Source organism: Nomascus leucogenys, chromosome 3 (genome assembly GCF_006542625.1).
Source record: "Nomascus leucogenys isolate Asia chromosome 3, Asia_NLE_v1, whole genome shotgun sequence".
Lineage (NCBI taxonomy): Eukaryota > Metazoa > Chordata > Mammalia > Primates > Hylobatidae > Nomascus > Nomascus leucogenys.
The window spans coordinates 68243402-68266167 of record NC_044383.1 but is presented as its reverse complement, the minus strand read 5'-3'; the positions used below and the strand labels follow the sequence as shown (position 1 = coordinate 68266167).

The window sequence follows — 22766 nt, the reverse complement described above, 5'->3', positions numbered from 1 at the left end:
CTAAACATACCAGCACAGATTGGTGAAATCTAGAAGACATTTAGTTTACAAGCCTCTGTTGTGAACATGCTGTGAGGAGATACAAAAGAAAAAGTACCTTTGACTGCAAAGCTCTGAGTCTAATTGGGTAGAATAAACAGATGCATGAGAAATGACACCGGAGGCAAGGGACCAAAATGTGCAAAGAGAGCTACTATAAATGGAACAAACAGAGCATGGCTGAGCTCATCCTTTTTAAAGGAAATGAGTTAGAGACATGGCATTTACTTAATTGATGGTGGAGTCAGTGAGAATATATTTAGATGGACACTGAAAATAAGGGCTTAAATTTAGGAGACAAACACAGAGAGAGGATGCAATTTCTAGTGAAAAAATAAGGTAAACAAGATAAGGAGCTGAAAAGCCTTGTCCTAAACTTGTTAAAGTGCCTCTGCTCCTCTCAACTGCCTGTTTACCTTATGCATCAATGTCGTTCAACAAAGATATAACTACTCCTGTGGACAGGGTATAAACACTAGGCATCTTCTGAAATAACAAGTCTGTTATATGTTTGTTAGTAAATATTCCTAGTTCTAAACTATTTAAAAATAAAAACCTTCTATTTGAAGATCCTAATACTAAAATTTGTCCCTCATGAGAGGCCTTGGAACTTTCAGTGTTGTTCAGAATGAGCTTAACAAACACTATTCGAATGATTTCTAGGTGCCAAGGAAGTTAGTGGACCCTAGGAATGCAAAGATAAAACAGTCCTTCCTTTATGGAACTTCAAGTCTAATATGAAACTGAGAGAGAGAAGAGAGAGAGAGAGGTAAATGTACCATTTCATAAAACGCACTATGGAGGCACAAATTGAGGCTACAAAGCAATGCTTCCCAGACAGTGACTGGGAGAGTTCAGAGAATACTCCTGCAAGGATAGTTACTTGGCTTAGAATTTATAACACAGCAAAAGAAAGTAAAATAAAAAAGATCATTTGGGAAAGAAGGAGCAGTGTAATAGGATGGGTATACAGAAAAATGGTGAACAAATTTATAAAATATTATTTTTAGAAACTCAGCAAGATCGCATGTTTCAACATTCAGAGTCCAAAGTAAGTTTAACAAATTCATGGAACACACAACCCTAGTTTGGCAGCTTTGGATTAAGAATATATTTACAGGATTAATTTAAGCTTTTAAGATACAAAGTTGTTTTGTGGCCCAAATTTCCTTCCTCAAAAAAAAAGCATAAGGAATAGAAGTTTAGAATGATAATAACTAACAGGTCCATACTTCAGTCCTGCTATTCTCATATGTGGAAATAGATCTGGAGACCCTGTCATTCTTTGTGACCTACTAGAAAGGGCGCTAACATTTGATAGACCAACCACCTATAAATCAGTTCCTTGCAGTGAATTCGAGGGATGTGGCCTGAAGAAAGTTAATAATCGAGTATAATTTTTGAGTGTCTTGTGACACTAATGTTAGCAGAAACATAGAAAAATACTTTCTGCCAACATCTCAGGAATATGGTGCAGACTCAAGGTAGAATCATCATTTAACTAGAGGAGGAGAGCCGTAAAGGGAACCATGATTGCTAGTGTTCATGAACCAGAAATCTCTGGAATCTTCAGGATGGATACGGGAGAGAAAACGGCCCTTCTGTTGTTTGCTCAAGAATCCAGTATGAGCAAGTGGCCTGTGTCAGACCTTGGGTCAATCAGGGTTCAATTAGGAAAATAGGGTTCCGTTGGAGTAGTTAAAGGACTATAATGCAGGGGCTTAGTTACAGCAAGAAATGGGTAATGAAAGAGACAAGAAACCAGTAGAGAAAACGCTCACTTCTTGTCTCTTTCATTACCCATTTCTTCTCTGAGTTGCTCAACTCAGAAATTAGTAACAGGAGCAAGTCATAACTAACCCTAGGCTGGAGGGACACAGGACAGGGCAAGAAGATGCTTCTATAACTAACACAGGAGCCTTGGATTACCTGCTGGGAACTGGAACTGGCAAACTTGAGTCGTGAGAGGCAGAGTGGGGAAAAGATGCAGCTGCTGCTGGGGAAGGCACAGGAGGCAAAGTGAATGTTGGGAAAATAACCTGACTTCTACCTTTTTCTCAATCTCATAGGCTCCTGCCAGGGTACTTACCCCCAATCCCCATTGGCAGAAGCCAGTTGCAAGCTAGCTGAGATGGCTCTCTGGGAAACGAAACCTCAGGGGTCAGATCTCCCTCCTGCTAACCGAGCCAGAGAAAGGGCAAAAAGTGGATTCAAAGGCAAACATGCCCAGAAACAACACAAAACCCAATAAGGAGAGTTTAGGTTATAGAAATCCCAGGACTATCCTGTGGAATAGGAAGGTCTGTATTCCAAAGACTAGGTTCTTAGAACGTTTAAATACATACACACACACACACACACACACAAACACACACACACACATTTATGTGTTTATTTCCTGAGGTGGAGTTTTGCACTGTCGCCCAGGCTGGAGTGCAGTGGTGCAATCTCGGCTCCCTGCAACCTCCACCTCCTAGTTTAAGTGATACTCCTGCCTCAGCCTCCCAAGTAGCTGGGATTACAGGCATGTGCCACCACATCCAGCTAATTTTTTGTATTTTTAGTAGAGACAGGGTTTCACCATGTTCGTCAGGCTGGTCTTGAACTCCTGACCTCAGGTGATCCACCCGCCTTGGTCTTCCAAAGCATTGGAATAACAGGCGTGAGCCAATGTGCCTTGCCTAAATACATATTTTTAAGACATATATTTTTTCTGCTTTAGGTGACCAGAAGGTCAATGGGAAAAGGGAACGTGTCCATGCACAACCAAAAAATGACTTTAAATTTGGCTAGAAATGCTCATCACAGAAGACAAACTGATTTATTTTTCTCTAAAAGAAATTGCTATGTTAATATCCTATTTTATAAAACTTAGCCTACATGTAAAATTTTTTATTTGTTGAAGTAGTCCATTTCACACATCAGAAAATCCCTGAATTATCAAAGAAAGGCTTATTTGCCTAAATAACCATGTTGGCCTGACACTGAGATGTGGAGTTTGTTTGAAGTTTTTGTACGTTTAGTGACCGGAGGTATTTTGATAAACGCCATTGCCTCAAAGTATTCAGTAGGAAGTTTGGGCACCATCTGTGTTTGTTTCTGTAGGAGCAGTAAATGTCTAGAGAGAAATCTGATGCTCATTTCAGAGATGCAGTATAAACAAAATTCAAGATGATGCCTTTAACATAATTATTCCACCTTTCATTTACATAGTGCTTTATGCATTTCAAAGAGATTTGATGTGCTTTCATTTAACGGATCTCTACAAAACTTGTCGAAATTGAGTATGGGCTTCTGAGATATAAAAGCTCAACAAGGAAAATAACACTGAATTTAGGCAGTCTTTTAAGAGAAGATTGTAAAAACCATATGGCCTCATCTCTTGTTGCTACTAATAGAATATACTTATTGAGAACCTTCTCTGGCAGACACTTTTTTGAGTGCATCATATATATTAACTCATTCATCATCAGAAAAATCCTATGAAGTTCTCATTTTAAAGATAAGAAGACAAAAGGACAGAGAGGTTAAGTGACAACTAATAAAAGATTTGAGTCTAGGCAGTCTAACAAAATACTGTGTCTCTTAAGCGGTGTCTTCTTTAAATATTTACTCAGCAAGTAACATCCCTAATTACAGAGACATATATTTATTGGGTCTCTTTTTACTTCTAAAATGTGGATGTAACTCAGTGATGTGCTGGTAAACTGGCTCTCTGCAAAATAATTAAAAAGTCCAGATTTGTAACATTCCCCAATTTCTATGGTATAAGTAGACATACCAGGGTCTACTTCAAGCCACCAAAATGAAGTCACTGAAGTTTAGTCGAGAAGAGATGCACGTGTTTGGATCCTATGAGCTTGTATGCGCCGGTGCCAGCACATCGCTGATTAAAATTACGGTTGTATTCGAGATGACGTATATACCATGCACGTGATGGCCTACTTTTGAAACATTCCTAAAACAGAAATTCATTAGATTTTCAGCTGTTTTATGCCACCCAATATGAATTAAACTGTTTTAGATATGTTCTTATTCAATCACTTTTTATAAAGAATTTTGTAATCATGTTTATTTTGGATTTGTTTTCTCCTGAGGAAAAACAGGCTTGTCTAGGGTGAAGCAATCACAAGACACCTGGAGAAAGGAGTGGGGAAGCTGAAAAAGTGCAACTACTCAAAAGATGGCCCATAGAGACAGTAGATTACAGGAATCCCGTCCTTTAACAACAGCTTCTGCCCAAGCTCCATCCTCTGGATCTTACCTGCCCCTTTCCTAATACCAAAGTAAGTGGCTGTCATCATTATCAAAGTAGTCTCACACTGAAAATGTTTTTACACATGGATGTCTACAGCTAAGCATTGTAAGATGCCCTCGACTTTTACCCTTATTTTCAGAAGTAGAACAATGAAAATCAGAGCTTTCTATAATCAACTCACCGTACTTTTTTCCCATCTGTGTTTTGTTTTCATTCTTTCTTCATATTATTTTCACCCTATGAAACTGTTTCCAAAAGTATTGTAAAATTCCACTGGGAAAATATGAACATCTGATATCGTTTCCACAACAACAACCAAAAAGCAAAAGAACCCTGGCTTGACTGGTGCTGGAAAGACATACGCAACATAAGAAAAATCGTTTTTGTGATCTTTTTACTGTGCCTTTAAAGCTCCATTAACACCCCAAGCCAAAACAGTGACAAAACAAACGTGTCCTACAGTAGATAGACTTGGGAAAGCTTTGGAAGCCTTTCTCCTGATCATAGGCAGGTTTGGTGACTTCAGTGCTCCCTGTGGAAGGACTGATCTGAGGAGAGTGGTTTATCGGCTGCTGTGGGCATAAACTTAGAAGGAGAACTCTCCTGTGTTAAAAAGGAACTCTCCTGCAACTCTCACTTGCCTTTTCCACCTGTCTTTCCTTCCCTTCAGACTTCTTCTTGGAAAGAAAAAACCTGAAAGCTTTCTCCTATAAGCTAATGATTGTGAGTCTTTGTCAGAACATCGCTTCTGGGTGAAGAAACAAATAGATGAACAAACCAAAACCTTCATAGCAAAAGTTCTTAAGCCTTCAAATGGACACCAGTGAAATTTGCCCCACAAGGTGGGATAAATAAAGCAAATAAGTCCAAATGTCCAATTCATTCAACAAACAAATATATATTATGCATAGGCTAGTACACTATGCTAAATATCTAAGAATTCAAATTGGAATAAAACATAAATCCTGCCCTTTGGTAGTTTGCAGCCTAAATTGCATTTATTAGCTGTGATTAGATTTCCTTATTATTGATATTAATATAAATACTATAATATACAAGTTTTTAGGCAAGCTTTCAAACCTGATTTTCATATAGCCATATCACAGATATATTAGAAAATAATTGAACATTTCCAGGTATTTATTCTTTTATTTTCTATTCCAGCCCAATCCAATTAGGAATCTGAAATGCAGGTAAAAACCTTAAAGATAAAATTTTATTTTTGGCTAAATAAGAAAAAGAAATAAATGTTTCTTTTACTTTCTGTCCACATCTGACCTTCCATTCAAATCCTATCTCTTCTATAAAGCCATCTTTTTATTTCCCAGCCAAAATTAACTTTTAAAATCTGCATAATTAACATATTAATATGTTACACATATATTTTAATCCACAGGTTGTTATCCATAGTACACCTCAAAATCACCGTGGAATTTTAAAAACACATGCTTCCAGGTTCTAACCTCAAAACTTACTTAGTCAATGCAGTAGGGTCCTGACATCTGTAGTTTTAAAACACACCATGCATGATGCTGATATGCATACGCAGTTAAGAACCACTGTTCAAATTACACTATAAAATTTGGCATTTTAAAATAGTACACAATCCACATTTGTGGATTTATATTTTTGTATTCCCAAGTGAATTGTCATCATCTTTTGCATGTAGGCACAGATTTACATTAACCTTGTTCTTTGCAGTATACAGAACTTACTCTGCGCTAGTAAAAATTTCCACACTTTTTATTTGAAAATATGACAAGGAATTTCAACAATCTCTATACAACACTATTATATCTGTTTTTATACTGATATTCTTTATACAGTCCTGGAACAAATTTGATTATCAGCAAATGTTATTTATTCATGTTTAATACTGCTTTTCAGAAAAGTTCCTAAATTATGGTAATCTATAGAGAGTTTCAGAGATAGATGATCTCTCTAGCACAGTGGAGTTAAACTTACATTGGTTCAAATCCAAATTATCTTCTTTTTTGGCCTATGGTAAGGAGAAAAATAGAAGAAAATATGTTTACAAAAATATGTAAAGTGCATGCCCTTATTAAGCACTCAGTGCACAATAGTTAATATAAACATGAGGTGCTAAGTCCCTTTGTCCCCAAGAATTTTTCCTTGCATCCAGTTTCCATGTCTTATATCCTGATAATCAAGTACTCCTAGAGACAGCTAGGGATAAGAATGTCAGAGCTGGAGAGGCCTGCCGAAACGATTTAATGCCCCAAGCTTCATTTGTAACCTATGAACCAATTTAGGGCTAATAGCTAATGCAATCATATACATTCATGGGGTTCAAATGTTCTGCCTTGCACTGCTGTTTTTAGCGTCAGTGATATAACAAAGGGAAAGTCCCAATCTTGCATAAACTAGTCACTCAACAAATGACAGTTATTTTTATTAATATAGTAAAATTAATATCCTGAACTAAAACCCAAATGAATTTTAGTTCACTTCGTGTTCTTTTCTTGCATCTTAAAATCCACAGTCCTTATAAAAATATAGTTATAACATCTAGGAAGAATAGTAAGTGAGAAGTATTGATAATCTTTGAGTGTATTAAAAAAAAAACAAAGCTAATTCTACCAGCTAGCAAAGAAGAAGGTAGCATAACCATCTTCTGGTACACAATGTTATAAAGTCAGAACTTCGTCTGGATTAAGGTTGGGCAAATTATGTGAGCAGGCCATGCTGTTTAACCTCTTTAACTCTTTGTTTCTTCTACTGTAAAATGGGGGAAATAAAATACTTGCCTCATTGGGTTATTATGAAGAATTCATTATACATGAAAGCACTCAAAGTCTGTGACAAATAGCAAGCTTCCAATAAAGTTATTGGTTATTATTGTTGACATGTTATTATTATTTATAGATAAGACTACCATAATTTGTCATCCCTACTGGGACACATCTGAGAGTAAAATGTAGTGCTAATGATAATGATCCTAAAACAACAGGCATAAACCAGGACGTATGGTCACTTTATACACAGTGTAGTTCGTAACTGACAGTGAATTCCAAAGAGAGTGTTATATTGTAGGGGAGAATTTACGTGGAACTCTGAAAAGAGTTTGGAAAGATGTTAAGTATGGATCAGATTAAAGATGGTCATAAAGATAAGATTCTGTTTTCTTCCAAACTCCTCTGAGACAAAATAGAAGGAGGCACAATGTTTCTATAGTATCCATAACTGTCCTCAACTCTTCCCTAAGGTCTTTCTGAATATCAAGTCCTGGGAAATGTACTTTCATTAAAAAAATTACTTAAGTTCTTTTAAGAAAAAATTCCTGAAATATGTCTTACACAATTTCCTATCTCATTAAGCAAACGTAAGTGTAATTTATACTCCCCAGATAGTTATTTTAAAATATAAGAATATACAAGGAAGGAAACAGAAATTTATCTTCCAAATCATCTGTATCTCTGATCAGCCATACATTTATTTCTCCTTTTGTTTCAGAACAAATTAGAATTAAAGGAAGGAACAAATAATTGTAGTCCTATTCTACTGGGTTCTGTTCTACCCTACTCCATTCCATCCCATTTCACTCTACCAAGATTTATTGGAAGTCCCTGTATCTTGGCCTTCTCTGGTGAAATTGAACTTCTCCTCTAATAAAAAAAGGTGATACTTGGCAGGATGACTACAGTAATATTTTAGACAAGGGCTCGATAAAGAGCCGTCATGTATGGTGGATGACATTTCTTCTCCACAGAAACTTTTTGTCCGCCATCCTCCTTATTGTGAAAAACAGTGTGAACATTCATCACATTCTCTGAACAAAATATATTTCCTTATTAGTTGATTATTGCTTTTGTTTTTCTTTGTAATACAGGAATTTATAACCTCATTTTCTGGTGAATAAGACACACAGAAATTGTGTGCATATAAAAATCACCACATTACCACTATGCTGCTACAATGTAGAATAAAACTAAAAGAGTTTCTCACTTGTTTGACATTAATTTAATGTCTCCACTTAGCTTCTATCTGATGCAAACAGCTACTTTATCCATTTAAACATACATGTTTGGGTCCATAATGAAGTGTTCTGTACCTGTCCTGTAAGTAGAGTTCATAAATGAAATCACAAATGGATGAAGGGACTCACCTCCATTGTTAAAAACATTAAACCTCCAGACAGCCAGTCTTGGGTTTATTCCAGCTTTTCGTTTTTCTATCATACATCTTCACCTACAGTCCCAGATGAGCAGAACAACTTTAAAGCATTGTGCAATTACACATACAGGCATCTACAAGGCATTCTTATATTGGATGTCAATCAGTCTCATGGCAAATTTAGTAACAGTAGCAGTTGTCAAGCATACCCAAAATAAACTAAATTATCCATCCAACCTTTTGTATTTAAGTGCTTTTTATATTATGTGTTTTAGAAAAACACTTTCACTTTCAGCAGCGTCCTATGATCAGTCTCTCCTGAGGGTTTTTTTTAAAATAAGATTGAATGATTCACAATTGCTTCAAAGAGAAGAAAATACCTAGGAATCCAACTTACAAGGGATGTGAAGGACCTCTTCAAGGAGAACTACAAACAAATGGAAGAACATTCCATGCTCATGAGTAGGAAGAATCAATATCGTGAAAATGGCCATACTGCCCAAGGTAATTTATAGATTCAATGCCATCCCCATCAAGCTACCAATGACTTTCTTCACAGAATTGGAAAAAACAACTTTAAGGTTGATATGGAACCAAAAAACAGCCTGCATCGCCAAGTCAATCCTAAGCCAAAAGAACAAAGCTGGAGGCATCATGCTACCTGACTTCAAACTATACTACAAGGCTACAGTAACCAAAACAGCATGGTACTGGAACCAAAACAGAGATATAGACCAATGGAACAGAACAGAGCCCTCAGAAATAATGCCTCATATCTGTCTTTGACAATATCTGATCTTTGACAAACCTGACAAAAACAAGCAATGGGGAAAGGATTCCCTATTTAATAAATGGTGCTGGGGAAACTAGCTAGCTATATGTAGAAAGCTGAAACTGGATCCCTTCCTTACACCTTATACAAAAATTAATTCAAGATGGATTAAAGACTTACATGTTAGACTTAAAACCATAAAAGCTCTAGAAGAAAACCTAGGCATTACCATTCAGGACATAGGCATGGGGAAGGACTTCATGTCTAAAACACCAAAAGCAATGGCAACAAAAGCCAAAATTGACAAATGGGATCTAATTAAACTAAAGAGCTTCTGCACAGCAAAAGAAACTACCATCAGAGTGAACAGGCAACCTACAAAATGGGAGAAAATTTTTGCAACCTACTCATCCGACAAAGGGCTAATATCCAGAATCTACAATGAACTCAAACAAATTTACAAGAAAAAAACAAACAACCCCATCAAAAAGTGGGTGAAGGATATGAACAGACACTTCTCAAAAGAAGACATTTATGCAGCCAAAAAACACATGAAAAAATGCTCATCACCACTGGCCATCAGAGAAATGCAAATCAAAACCACAGTGAGATACCATCTCACACCAGTTAGAATGGCCATCATTAAAAAGTCAGGAAACAACAGGTGCTGGAGAGGATGTGGAGAAATAGGAACACTTTTACACTGTTGGTGGGACTGTAAACTAGTTCAACCATTGTGGAAGTCAGTGTGGTGATTCCTCAGGGATCTAGAACTAGAAATACCATTTGACCCAGCCATCCCATTACTGGGTATATACCCAAAGGATTATAAATCATGCTGCTATAAAGGCACATGCACACGTATGTTTATTGCGGCACTATTCACAATAGCAAAGACTTGGAACCAACCTAAATGTCCAACAACGATAGACTGGATTAAGAAAATGTGGCCCATATACACCATGGAATACTATGCAGCCACAAAAACTGATGAGTTCATGACCTTTGTAGGGACATGGATGAAACTGGAAACCATCCTTCTCAGCAAAATATCACAAGGACAAAAAACCAAACACCACATGTTCTCACTCATAGGTGGGAATTGAACAATGAGAACACATGGACACAGAAAGGGGAACATCACACACCAGGGCCTGTTGTGAGGTGGGGGGGAGGGGGGAGGGATAGCTTTAGGAGATATACCTAATGCTAAATGAGGAGTTAATGGGTGCAGCACACCAACATGGCACATGTATACATATGTAACAAACCTGCACATTGTGCACGTGTACCCTAAAACTTAAAGTATAATAATAATACAATTAAATTAAAAAAATAATAAAAATAAGATTGAAAGAAGATAATGACAGTCATTACCATTAGCATAAGGCATGAGACACACTATATATATATATGTATATATATATATACACACACTATATATGTATACACACACTATATATATATATATATATATATATATATATATATATATGCATGCAGCTGGGACATGGCAGTAAAAATATGACTACCTATGACTTGGGCAAGCTTCTGACTACAGCTGACCATTATTTTGTAAATTGATACTGGTTAAGTCTGGTAGCAGTATCCTTAATGGCACGTGTATCATAAGACCTAATTGTTTTCCACCACACGGTATGGAGCTCAATGTCCTCTATTTACTGAAAACAAACAGTTATACTGCTTAATGAGTGTTCAATTAATGTTTATGTGCTATTTTTACACCCTGAATTATTTGATGAATAAACTTTAAGATGTCACTTGAGAACTAAGTTTAATGAAACCTCAACTATTATTAAAAATTCCTGGGATTCTTATAGTATCTCACATTATCAGTTAGGGAATAAAGACCATACATCGATATTCAAAAATCTACACTTGTGTAAAAATGAAAGAAAAATCAAAAGTTTGGAAAGAATTGATGTATGTGGCTTGACTCTTGCTGCCTTGAAATTGAAGATCAAAACAGGGTTAAAATAGAAATAACCGGGTCATAGCAGTCCAAGGTGAAACGTGGTTGATTATACCAGAAAGGCTTAACCTTTGTATTTCAACTGTTTTCTGAACTTGTACCACCACACTTACTGATCTTTCTACTTTTCTTATATAAAAACTAGCATTTTAAAAGTACAAGCAGATTAGATGTTTTAATTCAACACCCTTCCTTGGGTAGAAGTATTATAAAATTACTGAAAATATAGTATCAATGGAAGGTTGACGTTTTTGAATTTATGAGAAAAAATGACTTCTGAATTTTGTAGCATTTTGGATATAGCAGTATTATATTTATCCATTGTTATTCATTCTAATATAGCCAAATACTGGGAAAATTAGTTAACAATAACCCTTATTGTCCCAAATTTAGTTGGGAATCATTTGACATAGGAAAAAAAACAACAACAAGAACTGAGGAAAAGACAGTGCCCATTTCCTTTTGGAAAACAGGCATCCTTTAACACCATGCATGGTGTTTGCAAATCTTGCTGTATACATATTTTAACAGAACTGTAGCCATCTTCTCCTTCCTGTACTGTGGTTTTACAGATCAACATTAGGTTCATAAACACGGACAAATTAGATGCAAGTTTAAGAGATGTCAAACCTTCTTGACAACTTCCTGCTAAGAACACAACTGGGAAATGACAAATGTATCATATACCTGATGGGTAGAAGTTTAAAGTTGACTGCTTTTGATTACAAGGCAATGAGTTTTTTATTCTTTAGCATATTTTGCATTTCTTAAACACTGTTTCACTGAAATATATTTGGTTAAATTGATTTGAATTTGATTAGTTTAGCACTATAGTTTTAATATCTGTAATAAATAAAGGTGTGTCTATGGTGTTACAGCACATTAAAAATATTTTGGCTGAGCAATTAACTTCTAATTTTTAAATATATACCCATTTGATATTAACACAATTTATTTGTAATTTAACAGATATACTTTTTCTAATTCTACATATTGTTAGCTAATATAATTCATATTCTAATTCATGTCTAGTCTATTTTTGATGTTACATTAAAACTTGTGTTTGGTATGCATTTCATAAAGGAGTTAAATTATAAATTCTAATTTTACTTCCAATTAAAAATAAACATAGTATGTTTCTCCAGTTATTTTATAGCTAATTTTCATATGTCAAAAATTAAAACAGAAGAAAATATTTTAGGAAATAGAGTATTGGAAATAAGGTTTAAGTATTATCATGTTAATATAGGAAATAAATCACTGGTTTTAAATGTTGCCAGAACTATTAGGAAATATTTAAGTGTTTTGTAAGTTTTTTTCTACTCACTACAATATAAGGGTATATTTTTAAGTGTAAGAGGAGTTGCATCACTTGTAAGTAATGCTTGCATTCTCACAAAAACCAGGGAGAAGAAAAAGTTAACAGGTTGTTGGCGAATTCTGGCAAATGTCCTATTTGAATAGATGATCACTTCAATAGATAATACTTATTTCTAAACTTTACTGTCTTAATGTAGAAAAAAATAAACTTTCAAAACTGTGTAATCAATAAAATCAGAAGGTGGGTAAGTATATGATATGGAAAATAGAAAAATTACATTAATAATGTTCCATTAAAGTCTGAAATACAATCTTATTCATTTATGTAAGTAAGTTCTGGTAAAATCTGAATATCTTTTGAAGGAAAAATATATCCAGAATTAAATGTAGTATAAAACTGATGGTCTGTGTAATATAAAGAATACCTTATTTTAATTTTTAATTATAAAGATTATTCATAGTTTTTATCTAATAATTTAATTTTGAAATTTAATTCCATCATAATGAATAGTTATCAACAAATTAATAGATGGTGCTTAGTTCTGAAATTTCTATTCTCAAGTTATATTTTCATATTTTATACATTGAAAATAATTTAAAAACTCTTATACCTAGGAACCAATAGTCGGACAAGTTGAATAGTTATATTTTGATGTTGCCTATGATCATATTAAGATCAAAACTATTAGTCATATATACAAATCACTTGAGAAGTGAGATATGTGTTATTTCTGTTACTTGATAAGTCTATGAATTGACTCAATGCAGCTGTAAAACATTAATGCTATCATAGCATTATTTTGAGAAATAAGGTATACTTCTATTGCAATAAAATAAATCCTACTTGGAAAATAAATACAATAGAGCACTTATGTCTTCACATTTCTAAAAACATATCCAGAGAATAAAATAATGCCTAAATATTTACCAAATATCATTATCAAATAATTTAGCTTTATAAATAAATACACATTCTAGAAACATTCTGTAGCATGTAAAATATTATTATATTATTTTTGCTGTGAACATTGTAGACATACTTGAAGTTTTTTTTCGTTTACACTGTGTTTCTAGACCTTTCCTTCTACATTGCAGGTTGAGAATAGGTGGTGGGGAAAATTTTATTACCAAATATGTATATTTGTTTCTCAATTTGCAACTTAGGGGCCACTTCCTAATACAAAAGTGCATTTCCTGATTCTTGCAGTTAACCAGAAATCTGTCTGCTTCTGAGTACACCAAACCCTGAAGTGTACAGCAGTGGAACAGTGGAACTATCTGACCACAGGAATGAAAATTCAGAAACTTGTGTCGGATTTGAAAATAGAGTAAGCCTAAGACTTTGAAATATGTTGCTTTTATATTGAAAAAGCTTTTTTTTTCTTCTTAAACAATATAATACAGCAAATTAATTGTAAAACACTAAACTCTCTAATGATTTGCCATGTATTGCTTCAACAATGGGTTTGTGACAAATATGTATTTCTGGGTCCTTGCAATGCACTTTAGCAATAAAGGTGGACACAGATAAATTAGATCAAATAGTAGAATCCTCCAGATGGCTACACTTTCATGGAAGAAGCCCAAGTCTCTGAACTGCTAAATGAAATTGTTTAGTAAATTAAATTAAGATCAACTGCTGACCTGTTTAATTTAGACACAAACCTTCTGGGATTTTTTTTTTTTTCTCAACAGCAGGATTCTTGGTTGAAAATTAGAAAACTTCTGTGAATGTTCTGGCTTTTGCAGAACCAAACCAAAATTAGACTTTTAAACTCATTTAAAAACGTCAATTATCCAATAGCTGCAAAGTACTTTTTTTTTTTAAGATGGAAGGACAAATGTAAGTAAGTATATAAAAATAATGACAAAACTTATGTTAACTTTTATCTAGTGGTAGAATAACAACCTAATTCTTTTTTTTAATGAAGTTCTTGTAATAGTAGATGCTAAAGAAATGAAATCACAATTCTGATATTTTAAATATAAATTAGAGTATTTCCATTTATTTCTTACTGTTTCACATTTTTAATTAATTTCAATTCTATTCTTCCCCAGCTAAAGTCAGAAAACATTATTACTTAATTTAGATATTACAAATACAATGTATACTTTGTAATCATTAGGTTATCAATTTTGAGTAATTTCATATGCATTTGTCCCCAGTATGCTATTTTAAAAAGTATTCAGTATTATGACATGCCTGTAGTAAGCATATAACTAAGGCTATGAGTAAATATTTATATATAGAAAAAAATCCCAATATTTGTAGTTAAGTTGGAATGGGTTATAAAAAGATGTTGATAATTACTGTACATAAACTGCTTTCTCTCTCATACAATCTTGATTGTTTTATCTTCTATCACTGAACACTATCATTTACAAAATGAGAAGCTTAATTATTCTGCAGAGGATAATGTTTCAGCCCAACTCTCACCATGTAGAACTCATGTAATTTTTGGACAAATCTTTTAATCCTGTGGAATTTTATTTTCTTATCCTTAAAATAAGCATAAGATAATTTGCCCTGTTTGCTTCATGGAACTGTTGTGATAATTAAATACCATATAATAATAATAATAAATAATAATCTTAAACGTTTTTAAAGTATCAATGCGTACATTAATGTATATGTATGTATGTATATGTAATAGCATATAAAATATTAGCATTGTGCATACAAATCAATAGGATAATTTACATAAATCATAAACAGTATATAAGAAGTATTATAAGACCAGAAAAGATGGAAGCATATTGATATTTATTCATTTAATTAAATTTGAAAAGTGTCTCTCTTCAACTTGGACCAATATACTAGTTAAGAGAAAAACTATTAAGCCTTTTCCTAGAGGGCTCCAATTTTTGCATCCGAAAGGTAAAGCCTGGCTGCTTTTCTGCAAAATATTTCTTCGTCATCTTTAAACCAAGATACTGCAGTTGATGTCATTTTTCCTTATGTGACAGCTAGCAATATATTTAGCACAGCAGACTATTTGGCATTCACTGAATATTTTTTAACTAAATTGTCATGAGGCTACTTTCTTCTGAACCTACTTCATTTAGTCACAGGCTATCATTACTAGCATTATTTGCAGGGTGAAGTGTTTTCTTGGGTGATACAATGAAATGGTAGAATTAGTGATGGAAAATTATGTGGATTCAGTAAATCATTTGAATGTCACTTAAAATATTCAAATACCTTGGAATTAAATCCTGAGAAAATTAGTGGTTATCTCCTACTTCTGAGGAATCAAATAAACTCATCACTAAGTTTTACCTATGAGTAATTAACTTTTTAAAATACTCTATGCTAGATATTTCCTATTAATCTAAATACAACAAATAACGAATACATTTTTATTGAGAACCTTTATATTGTTAAGGCTTGCAAGAGGGCCTATTTTTTACCCCACAATATATAGTATTATATACCAAACTACAGAACTCTTAAAACATAGGTTCAAAAACACTGTCTCTCAAACATCAATATATTTATAAAATAGTGTGGTAAAATGACTTTGGTATACCGTTGGCATGCACAGATTTAGTACTCCTATTTTTTAATATCTCTGGACAAATCTTAAGGTGCATGATATGCAGTATTTATAATTTTCTAAAAATACAAATTTTATTTAACAGACAAGTGAGAGGCTGGTATAAAGTTTTATTCTTTACCTAACACTGGACACAGAAATTTTCCAAAATGATAAAAGAAAAATCTGCTAGTGGAAGTAAAAGGAAAGTGTAATGGTCTAAGAAAGTAATTATTCTGAGACAGACAAAAGAAGCTCCAGATGTATTCAGTAGTTGAATGTTCTTTTTTTCTCTGTAAAGGGAATGCATATTTTAAATATCTAACGTTATTGCTTTATGTGATAAACAGTACAAGATGGCAATTTATAAGAATTATTAGACCTCAGGACATTACATTCCCTAAAGGATATAAGGAGAGGTGTATCTTTGGTTTTTCACATTACTATCTGTTTAATCTCAGCACTTTTAATGAATATTTATCAGCTTTTAAGCTACATTCTTTTTCTTTCAAATCTTTTACCTTGTTTTTATATTCACCTTCACTTTGGTATCCTATTACTAAGTATAATAAGGTATAAAATATATTTTAGTAGTGGGCATCATCAGATTGGAAAAGAGATCAATGGAAAACTTCATTTTATTTTTGCAGTCACACAGACTGGGACAAATCAATACAATACAGCATGTTGTTAGTAAACAAATAAGTAACCATGATTATTTTTCTAGAGGGACAATTTCCCATTTATTTTCATTTTTCATTGAGATTTTATGTTATTATATTGTTTAGGATATCTCAACCTCCACGAAGGCTAAATTCTATACTTAGATACACATAGCTTCCATTTAATCAATGGTAAGTAGGCAAATATAAATATAGACAGGCATAATATACATGATGATTAGAGTTACTGTACAGGACTCAATATCTTGAGCCAATGTCAACTTTATACTTAGGGTTGTTGAGAAAATAAATGAAATAATTCTCAAAAACACAACGGCCTTGACGGGTAGTATGCACTCAATTATTTAAAATGTCTTTTTCTTCAGATTATTATTATTATTATTGAAACAATTATTAGTCTCACTTTCATTTTTACCCCTGACTCTTTCATTGTAAACAATATATATGCAACATTATTGTAAGGATTCTTACGTATAAATATACCTTATAATACCTATTATAAATACATCCAATATATATTTGCTTATAAATATAATGATGATTTCTTAACAGCTGTTCTAAAGGCTACATTAGCTGAACATTTTATAGAGAACATTCTAAAAATGTTTAAGGTGTTTAAATGTTAAATATTTTTAAGCATGTTAATATGTTTATAGACTAAATTTTTATTTACACGTTTGATATATACCATGGATATTTTAAAGTAAAAATGTTAGCACAAGAAAAAATAACTAACTTGGGGAAGATATTTACTAAACTTGGGAGAATATACACAAACCTGCATGATTTTACTTAACATAGCTCATAATTCTATGAGTATGTACTATTATTATCACCATTTTACCTATAAGAAATTTAAGCTTGAAAAGATAAAGAAATTTTGCTCACACTCTAGAGTGTGTACTATGGATTAGTTCCATAATACATGATACAACTTTAATCATCCCCACACCACACAAATCAACCTATTGGAAATGGGTATTAGCTTATTTTTCACTAAGAAACAAAATTCAGCTCACTTCTGAACATTGAAATTGCATATATTTACACACCAGAATCCCACTTCAAATAAATAAATAATGAACAGCTAAATAATGGAGGAGTAAATGAAGGAAAGGAAGACAAAGAAATAGAAAAGAACTATGAACCAATCTATTAACAGCTATCTCTGAGGAGTAGGATTATACATTTCTTATTTTTAAATTACATATTTACTTTACATACTATTGTTGTTTACCTTGAGAATGGATTACTTTCTAATCATAGATGACAATGTAAAAAAATAAAAGAAACCCTCCAAAAATACTAATTTCCCATTAATTCTGTCAAATCCTAAGACAATCATTATTTGTACCTGAATTACTCACTAGAAACAAACAAATCTTTAAAAAGTTATGCCAATTTGTGCTTCATTAAAGGTTCTCAGGTGATAAAAGGATTCCAGAGAAGTTCCTCTGATGAAATGTGATATTACTTATTTTACAAATTATTGCCTTACAAGAAAGCATAAAGCAGCATATCTAAATAAATTCTAAATAATTATTTACTGGTCAATAAATTAATTTATACTCATAAACCCCTAACAGGAAAGTTAAAAGACACAGTTTTAAAATTCAACATTAATTTCATTTTAAAGAATATCTTTAAGCAACATGTAATTATAATTTTCCCTGTTTAAAGACATTTAAAACTGCCTTCATTCCAGTCACAGACTTTATTTAATGATCTTTGTAAATTCCATAAATAAGTGTTCGTTTCTAATTTTAAAGTTTATACTTTGAAAAAATTATAGAAGTTGGACAAATTAGAGATGTTTGCTCATCTAGTTCATCCTCTTATACTTTATAGATAGGAAATCAAAATTTTATGAACAGAGATTACATATTAATGTTAACAGTTTTTATTTTTCCATTTTCATTAAATATATTTCTCTTTCCTTTTATAATTTCTGGTTTACAATGGACACGTATTGGTTTCATAATTAACTCAATAAACATTTCTCATTGCAGGAGCTCTGTTGAATAGATTGGACATTGCACTCTCCCACATAGCTGTCAATTGCCTTTCTCTTTGTCTTCTCATTTCCCCAGATGGTATTGGGAAAATGACACAAGACACTGAGAAGATAGGAGCATGATGACATTAGAGTAGTTGAAAAATGTCATCATGTCTAAAAAAGTAGACTGTGAATTTAGAGGATACGAAATTTGGTGTACCATTGTGAGACAGAGGACAATGAGACAGAGGAGAGGGAACGTTTTTCTACTGATGTAAGTCATCCTGAGAGGCGTCAAGATGATAGAAAACCCGTGGAATCAAGCATCTCCAATTTTCTCCTGGAAATAGATCCTTCACTATATCCCATGGTGAAGTATGAGGCATCGTGGAACAGGAACTTAAGATTAGTGTTCAGTAACTAGTTGCCAATTTTTAAGTTGGTTCATTCTGTATTTTTTTTGTGTTTGGGTATAAAGAAAGATAAGTCAGCTGTTGTTAGGGCAACCGGTAGTATATGAATCAGACGACTATTTCTCCTGTTTTCTCAATTCCTCTCATAATAAAGTGTAAGAGACTGAGAAAACAACATATCGAGTAGAGTAACTTTCTCCATTGCACACTGTAAATATTCTTTTGAATAACAATTAATATATTCTACATAAAGAGACTAAGAAACTAATTTTAATGATGGATTTGGAAAACTGGGGCCTGTTACCAAAAACAGCTATCTTATTGTTACCTCAGATACTTAGTTGGAAACTAGAATTTGACTAGAATTTTGCCAAATGTTACACATTATGTCGACAACAGGAAATGCCTTTTAAAAATATTTAACACTGAATGGTATCTTCACTTCGGTTCTTAACACATGACTGCATGGCTTATACAAGTATATTTCTAGTTTGAAATTGACCCTTATTCTTTAAAGCAGTTTTGATCTATAGATTGACGAATAAAAGCGTGAAATTGCTTTCATGCTTATTTAATCATGTGAGTGGTTTTCTTAAATGTCAAAATGGAATTTAGATTACAAATGAATTCATTTGTTCTATCAATGACTGTAGTCATGCTTTGTAGCAAGTGTGGAATACTTTCATCTATGTTTTTCTATGATGAAATCAGAATGATAAATGGGGAAAGATCAAAGTAAAATGACTGACTTCAAGTTAAGATGTTTTGTCATATCATTTTTTACATCAATATTCATCATATTGCTACAGAACAGAAATTATGTCAAGGCTACCTGGAATTCTGTCTCCTCTTTTCGATCAAGTTTATTCAGAGTTAGGAAACTCCATAGTATTTTGGAAAATGTGTGGGTTATCAAACTTTGTTTTAAATATTGGCTTTGCTATACACATTAGCAGTGTGACACTACTTCCTCTTCTGTAAAATGAGTTTAATTATACTTCATTTTCATTCTTGTTCAAAGAATTACAGATGCTTCAAGTAAGTTTTTATGTTAAAATTCTAGTAACTTGCCCAGCATATATGCTCAAAAACCAGAAGATTCCACTATCATTATTGTTATTAATGCTGTATACCCTTGTATCAATCATAAATCATGTAATCAACTTCAACAACTACTATAAAATTCAATATTTTCAATCATTTACTTACTACATGTTTTTTTGCAGCAAAAGTTAAACAATTTTTTAGCAACAGGCCTTTTGATACTGAAACTTAATATTTGATACTCAGCCAGCTCAGATTACTGATCATTGTTCTCTCTTCCCTTTAGAAACAAGACAAAACAACCCTACAAACTTCTGTGTTACATGAACGAAAATATAGAGAGAATGATATAAGGAGTAACATTTTAAAATTTTATTTATTGTTATGTAATAGAGTACATATTTTTGGGGTACAAGTGATAATCTAATATGTTTGTATAATTTGTAAAGATCAAATCAGTGTAATTGGGATGTCCACCACCTTAAATATTTGTCTCTATTTATGCAAGAAACGTTTGAATTAATCTCTTCCAGCTATTTTGAAATGTATGATAGATTATTATGAACCATAGTCACCCTACTGATCTATCAAACACTAGGTCTTATTTCTTCTAACTATGTATTTTTACTCATTAGTCAACCTTAAAAAGTTACATTTTAAAAAGGCATTGTAGCTTTTAAAATACTAGTCTATACATTTTCATATAAAGACTTAAAAGAAGAAGAGTAATCTTTTAATAACATAGGTTTAAAAATAATTTCCTTTCAAAGAATTCTTGATAACCTTTCATATGTCATTTGGTGACAACTTTATTTAAAAACTGTTAGTGCTTCAACTGTTATTAAGCTAGATGGTCACAGTTCCATTAATACTGTATACTAAAAGTGAAAATTATCTAAATATACACTAAATATTATCTAAATATTACCTAATGACCTCAGGGCACTATAAGACCTCAGGACACTATTCAGTTTCCTAAATAGCATCAAATTGATTCTGATTTAATCATATTTGAGTTCAGTAATTCTTTTTGTTGCCCATATATTTGTAGGCACAAATAATTTATTCTTAATTTTATTATTACTAAAATACTTCGTTTAGTTAGTCTGATTGTCTAGTTTTTAGCTAATCTGATTTGTCTATTTAATTTGATTTTTCAGTGAGGTTTCCAGTTGTTATGGGATCATCTAACCAAGAGTTAGAGCATTATCTGAAAATATACATAGACCACGCATACAGATAAGTAAAATATGCTTAGGCTGCACTATATCTAAAAACCTTAAAATGCCGTGCAAGTTTGTATCACTTGCATGAGGTGGATGTCAGACATGATGTTTGCCAACTTTGGGAGCCAGCACATTGAAGATCATGAGGGCAGACATGATGCCATGAACCCATATGGGACCAGCATTGTTTTCTGATACTGACAAGAGAAGGCATCCTCTGTTAGTGCATATGTTTGCCAGTTAGGACCACTTGCTGAATGGTTTTCGTTCAAATACAAGTTGCCACTAAAAGGACAACTAGCTTAAAGAAATTATCATTCTCTCTCGCTGGAGAAACCTAGCATATTCATTTATGATTATTTTAAGAGTCAGGCAAGTTACGATTTGCCTATAAATGTCTCTACTATATATAATTATATTTTTCTAAACCTCAACTTGATTTCAAACTTAAGTCTCCATTCTGCTCAGTGGAGAAAAATCATCCCAGCCAATTCAGATTAATTTTGATCAGAAGTTCCTCTGTCAGGGATTTATTTTTCCCCTTCTCTTTTTCCTGGCTTGGATTTAAGTTCTGGAGGCACTGGTGGCAGGGAGCAAGCAGCTGATCTTCTCACCTTTCCATGTTATTGTGTCCACTGACAACATCTGCATCCTGGCCAGCACTGGTCTACGTTGAAGCTACTGCATCCTCCCTGCCTTCTTGTGAAAGCAATTGTGTGTGCAGTTTTCTCTGCCCTACTTGCTTCACGCTTGCCAGTGTGGTGAATCATCCTATAGATACTTCCACAGGATTACGCCTGACACACACTGGTGTGGACAGCTCTGTGAGGCTTGCTGCCTCCCAGACTCCCCTTTAGTCAGAGGTCCTCTCTGTGTTCCAAACCCATCTGAGGCTTTTATTAGATAAGTGACACAGTGTACAGAACCTATATTAAAGGCCATACTAATATTTTAGATATTGCTGCCTCTTGAGCTCTCTTCTGAGCCTGGACAAACTTTATCTTGCAGACATATGTAGGTAGGTAGTAGAAGTCTTTTATATCTACTGTTTAATGCATAAACTTTATGTTCAAAGTAAATCAGGCTTATGTTACTCAAAATGAAGTTATCTGAAAATCAAAATTCCCTTTCTTGCAAATCATTGTTTTTGTACTTAAAAACAATGTTCTCTTTTCTTGTTCAACACTAATTTTTCTGCTGTGATAACTCTGCCCTGAGTTAATGCATATAAAGATCTAGTCTGAATGGTGAGAGAGTCATAGGTTTATAAGACCACAACAACGATCAAATAATTAAAGTGAATAAAAAGTCATATTGATTAATACATCAAAAGAATAACAGCCTATGGCTGG

General features: G+C 33.2%; 1 protein-coding gene across 4 annotated transcripts in view; it reads right to left on the bottom strand.

Moving 5' to 3' along the window:
* KHDRBS2 (KH RNA binding domain containing, signal transduction associated 2) overlaps window positions 1-22766 on the bottom strand; it is a 677326-nt gene that overhangs the window by 21202 nt on the left and 633358 nt on the right. For 3 of the 4 annotated variants that reach the window (XR_004029312.1, XR_004029315.1, XR_004029314.1), the window contains 3 exons: window positions 8424-8506; window positions 6263-6296; window positions 4479-4645 (listed from right to left, as the gene is read on the bottom strand). The gene's annotated coding sequence lies outside the window, so the exon portion shown is untranslated. The remainder of the gene's footprint in view (window positions 1-4478; window positions 4646-6262; window positions 6297-8423; window positions 8507-22766) is intronic. The other variant, XR_004029313.1, reaches the window with a different exon arrangement.